The sequence below is a fragment of the Eubalaena glacialis genome, chromosome 15 (genome assembly GCF_028564815.1).
Source record: "Eubalaena glacialis isolate mEubGla1 chromosome 15, mEubGla1.1.hap2.+ XY, whole genome shotgun sequence".
In the NCBI taxonomy this organism is placed as follows: Eukaryota; Metazoa; Chordata; class Mammalia; order Artiodactyla; family Balaenidae; genus Eubalaena; species Eubalaena glacialis.
The window spans coordinates 13,020,333-13,026,382 of record NC_083730.1 but is presented as its reverse complement, the minus strand read 5'-3'; positions in this window follow the sequence as shown (position 1 = coordinate 13,026,382).

Here is a 6,050-nt window from a genome sequence, read left to right as displayed (position 1 = left end):
GACCCCTATAATGCTAATGTTGTTGCGTTTAATGTTGTCCCAGAGGTGTCTTAGGCTGTCTTCATTTCTTTTCATTCTTTTTTCTTTATTCTGTTCCGCAGCAGTGAATTCCACCATTCTGTCTTCCAGGTCACTTATCCGTTCTTCTGCCTCAGTTATTCTGCTATTGATTCCTTCTAGTGTAGTTTTCATTTCAGTTATTGTATTGTTCATCTCTGTTTGTTTGTTCTTTAATTCTTCTAGGTCTTTGTTAAGCATTTCTTGCATCTTCTCGATCTTTGCCTCCATTCTTTTCCCCGAAGTCCTGGATCATCTTCACTATCATTATTCTGAATTCTTTTTCTGGAAGGTTGCCTATCTCCACTTCATTTAGTTGCTTTTCTGGGGTTTTATCTTGTTCCTTCATCTGGTATATAGCCCTCTGCCTTTTCATCTTGTCTATCTTTCTGTGAATGTGGCTTTTGTTCCACAGGCTGCAGTATTGTAATTCTTCTTGCTTCTGCTGTCTGCCCTCTGGTGGATGAGGCTATCTAAGAGGCTTGATGGGAGGGACTGGTGGTGGGTAGAGCTGACTGTTGCTCTGGTGGGCAGAGCTCAGTAAAACTTTAATCCACTTGTCTGCTGATGGGTGGGGCTGGGTTCCCTCCCTGTTGGTTGTTTGGTCTGAGGCAACCCAACACTGGAGACTTCCTGGCTCTTTGGTGGGGCTAATGACAGACTCTGGGAGGGCTCACGCCAAGGAGTACTTCCCAGAACTTCTGCTGCCAGTGTCCTTGTCCCCACAGTGAGCCACAGCCACCCCCCGCCTCTGCAGGAGACCTTCCAACACTAGCAGGTAGGTCTGGTCCAGTCTCTCCCGGGGTCACTGCTCCTTCCCCTGGGTCCTGATGTGCACACTACTTTGTGTGTGCCCTCCAAGAGTGGAGTCTCTGTTTCCCCCAGTCCTGTCGAAATCCTCAATCAATTCCCACTAGGCTTCAAAGTCTGATTCTCCAGGAATTCCTCTTCCCATTGCGGGACCCCCAGGTTGGGAAGCTGATGTGGGGCTCAGAACCTTCACTCCAGTGGCTGGACTTCTGTGGTATAAGTGTTCGCCAGCCTGTGAGTCACCCACCCAGCAGTTATGAGATTTGATTTTACTGTGATTGCGCCCCGCCTACCATCTCATTGTGGCTTCTCCTTTGTCTTTGGATGTGGGGTATCTTTTCTGGTGAGTTCCAGTGTCTTCCTGTCGATGATTGTCCAACAGCTAGTTGTGATTCTGGTGTTCTCACAAGAGGGAGTGAGAGCACGTCCTTCTACTCCGTCATCTTGGTTCCTCCTCAAGATATACACTACTATATATAAAATAGATAAACAACAAGGACCTACTGTATAGCACAGGGAACTATATTCAGTATCTTGTAATAACCTATAATGGAAAAGACTCTGAAAAAGAATATATATATATACACGTATATATACATATACGTGTATATATATATATTTATATTTGAATCACTTTGCTGTACACCTGAAACATTGTAAATCAATTATACTTCAATTAAAAAAGAACAATTTTAGTAAAAAAAATGGAAATTAATGTTTATTGAGAACCTAATAAATATCAGGTCATTAAAAAAAATCCTTGCCATATATACCTAAATTAGGGCATTCTGGATGGGAGTCATTCATTGCATCATGAAGCAAATGCAAGAGCCATGGACCACTAGATGGGTGCAAGTTCTGTGGAATTAGGGCTCCAGGAGTGACCACATACTATGATCTGTTCCTTTAAACATCTGGAACAATAGGCAGGGACACACACCTTCACTCCTAGCTATTAATTAGAGCCTTTATAGGCAAGCCACTTTATAGGCAAGAAAAACCAGCAATGTTCTTTTGTTAATAACACAGAAGCCATTGGACAATGCCCAGCCATTTCTCTGCAAATAATCTGGTTTTGTGAATAGTCAACTAGTGAATTATGAACTGTTTTTTTCAAATATATCTGTTCTTTGGGACTCTGGAGGAACAGAATTTACATAGATGAATCACTGTGAAGATGAGTCTCTGTGAAGTTGATAGAATTCTTCTTTCATTGCGAACCCTTCTTTTCCTTCTTGAATCCAAATTCTCCTCAGGACTGTATATGAGGGAAGTGAAGTTCTCTAAATTGGTGGAAGTCTGATTCAAGGTATGTTTCTTTGACACTCTAGAGAAGATTTTGCATCATTTAGAAATTCAAATTTCTCTCCAAAGCACAACAAATACTGCCCTTTTCCCCTTGCTCAAGGGTCCCCATGCAAGTCAACTGCTCAACAAATACTACCATGATTCCTGTATCCCTTTACCCAGAAGGGAGGACCGCTAGCGGCAGTGCTTCAGGGAGGCGAGTTCGTTCTCTGAAAGGGCAAGGTTTCCTTGGAAATACAGTCTATGGATCCACGATGTCTCTTACTAATGTTATATGTAATTAGATAGTTTCAATTCTTCCCTTCCCTTTCTGAGACCTAGTGGAACCATAGGGCATTTTTCTACTGGCTCATGTGCCATTTCCTTTTCACATTCATTAGGGTAAAGCCAAACACTGCCTAATCAAGAGGTAAGGTGGGCATTTGCCCATTTTGTTTTGTGAAGACCATAATCCAAGTTTTTGTTCCTGTGTGTAAAACAATTTTATAAAATTCACTGTAAAGTTATAAAAGGAAAACTATTGAATTTGTTTCCTGTTGTAACCAAGTATTTGGTGCCTGTTTTTATGTTACCTACACAAATCAGGGGTCATTTAATGGAAATACAAAGGATCTAAATTCTGGCTTTTCCCCCCTTTTTTATTGCCTTGAATCTTTTCCTTCCATTAATTAGCCTCTTCTTCCTCTGCATATATTTGTAGTTTGGACACTGTCTTTAAAAATCAAAAGCCTCTACCTTTATGTATGTATATATGTGTGTAATTTGATAAAAAGATGCTAGTACAAGTGCCTGGATTTCACTTTAATTGCTCCCCATTAGTGTTAGCTAATAATTTGTTGGGAGGTTCTTCACAAATAAATCAAAAATATATGTCTATTTTTAGAGAAAATACTTTTAAGCCATGGTTGTTTTCTGTATCTATGAGTCTGTTTTCATTTTGTTTTGTTTGTTTGTTTGTTTTCTTTTTAGATTCCTCCTATAACTGACATCACTGTATTTGTCTTTCTCTGCCATTTCACTTAATATAATACTCTCTAGATCCATCCATGTTGTTGCAAATGGCAAGACTTCATTCTTTACGGCTGAGAATATTCCATTGCATATAAGTAACATGTCTTCTTTATCCATTCATCTATCCATGGACACATATAGGTTGCTGTGATATGTTGGTTTTAGTATTGCAAATAAAGCTGCAATGAATATTGGTGTGCATGTATCTTTCTGAATTAGCATAAACACCCTGAAGTGAAATTGCTAGATCATGTAGCAGTTCTATTTTTAATTTTTTGTTTGTGAAATTCTTTTTTCAGTTTTGAATGTAGATTCTGGGTCACAGTATAGAAATTAGTTCTTAGTAGGGGCTGAAAATCTCTGAAGAGATGCTCTCTAAGGCCCCTTCGTCTCTAACATTCTGAGATACTGTATTGGTCTCTCTCAGTTGGAGCTACAGCTGATCTGTAACTTGTTTCTTGTGGGAATCCTGCCTACATTTGCCATGAGGTAAGTTTGAAATTCTTACTCAGCAAGAATTACTCAGTTCCTGGCCACCTTCAGGCCAGACAGAACGGCATTTCATTCACTATGCCTCATCTTAGGAGTCAGGGAAAGAAACCTGTTGCCAGTTCTCAAGACAAAATGCCTCCTCTCTGGCTTTTAAATACCAATAATTTGTTGTCATAGCCAGGGAGTGTTAGTAACATAGACATACACATTACAGCTAATGTTTAAATACCACTCAAGTTATTATATAAAATCCATGCCATTAAATGTTTCATAAATTTTTTCCTACATCTCTTGGGTCACTATGTTGACCCAGGGGAGTAGTATATTTTACAATGCATACGTCAGCTGGCTCAATCTCTACCCCTTTGTATAAATACTTTAAGTCAGATCAAGATATGAGGAAAAAATGACTTGTGCAACCGAATTCTGAGAACATGGGAGGAGCAAACTGTGGGTGCTGAGAGCCGTGTGTGTCTGTGTGTTGCAGACACAGATCTGGGCTCACCAAGCAGAACTTTAACCAACTTGAAGACAAGGTAAAAATGCAAACACTAAATCTTATCTTCTTTGTGATTTTTTGTAATTGGCAATGACTTCTCACAAAGTATAGGGGAATATCTTTAGTTGTAATTAAAGGTAAAGGGCAGTGAGAGGTGCCATGGTTTGGGGACGTCGGTGGGAGGCATGGATTCAAAACAAGGCAGTGTGGTTCTCTGTTCAGCTAATCATACTCACTGAGTGAGCTTTTTGATGTCATGGTTTCCAATATTGTAGAAAACCATTTCTATTTCTAAACTTCATTCCTAGGTTAAGGTGGGAACTTTAATGATGACTGACCTGAGGCTGAATGAGAAATTTGTTTGTAGGTGCCTTTGAACACCTAAGGAGAAATTGCACCATGGGGTACCAAAATTTAGCCTCTCTTTTTCTATGTTGTGTCTCTGTCTAGTAAATTAGGGGCAAGGTGCTACACAGGAAAATTGGGTGTTCATTCTGAATTGGATGTTTTGTAACAGTGTGGACTTGAGCAAGTCATGTGACCCCACTAGACTCACTTCAGTTTCTCCATTTGTAGAATTAATTTTGGGGACCCAATAGCTTCCTTCTCAAATCTCTGACACTTCGAGTTCAATCCATAATCCTAGAAGGGGTAAGGAAAATAACATTGTTGAGTAATTTTTCTGTTTAGAGTCTTTATATTCATTATCACCTTTAACACTCACAACAACCTTGTCTGGTATCTGCTACTCTCCCTATTTTATAAATATAGGTTCAGAGAAGTCAAATAAGTTCCTCACATGTATAGCCAAAGGCAGAGTTCTTGTTAGAACTCAGGTTTGTCTGATTTAAAAGCTCGTTGTTGTAAAGACCCATGATCAGCCATTTCGACTAATTGTCTCTTCAGCAAAGCAAACATATTTCTAGGATTCTGTGAATCCAATTAGAATTATCCTCTGGTGTAGCCAGAGGATAGCTTTTTGTTTTGTTTTGTTTTGTTTTTTGGCCGTGGCAAGCGGCTTGAGGGAGCTCATTTCCCCAACCAGGGATCGAACCAGGGCCATAGCAGTGAAAGCGCCAAGTCCTAACCACTGGACTGCCAGGGAATTCTCCAGAGGATGGTTTTTGATTACAGGGTGACCATGTGAGTTACCAGGGAGCAGTCTTCCTAAACAGTTGAGTGAGGGGGCGGAAAACAATGGGTCAAGTGTCTCATAAACTCTGAGAAACAGGTCCTGGTCTGAACATCTATTTCTATTTTTTTGTGAACTTGAACCCCATCTGACCCCATTTTTCTCCTTCCATTCCCAGTTATATGACAATAAGGCAACTGAAATACACTGGTGTCCTAGAGGCTTTTACTTCCATGTTTATGTGAAGAGAGCAGTAGATTTTCAAGCAAGCGGTAACAACATTTCTGGTCCCAATGAAATGTCAAACATCCAGCCCAACAAATGTATTTGAACTTGTTCTTCTCTGTGTAGGAATTCTTAAGGTTGTTTTACTGGAACCACACCTCTAGGCTGGGAAAAGTTACTGATGGGCCTCCAGATATTGGCAAGATATTTTATAAGTTAAATCCTTCAGAAGAAAGAATTATGACTTTTCTATTTATATTCTCACCCAAACCCAGCAACTACAAATTTTCCATTTCTTGTGCTCTTTTGGGATACTCACCACGTTGAGTCTGTTTCCCCTTTTAAAACATGCAGGATGAACCAGCATTTTCCTAAGTTTGTTTTGACTTTCTTAAGACTGAGATACACCATTTGTGTCAACAGCACACAAGGGGAGGATTTTACTCTAATTTCAGTATCTTAATCGAAGCTCCTTAAGGTATCTGTAGTGCAATATAAGACAAAAGTACAGCCACA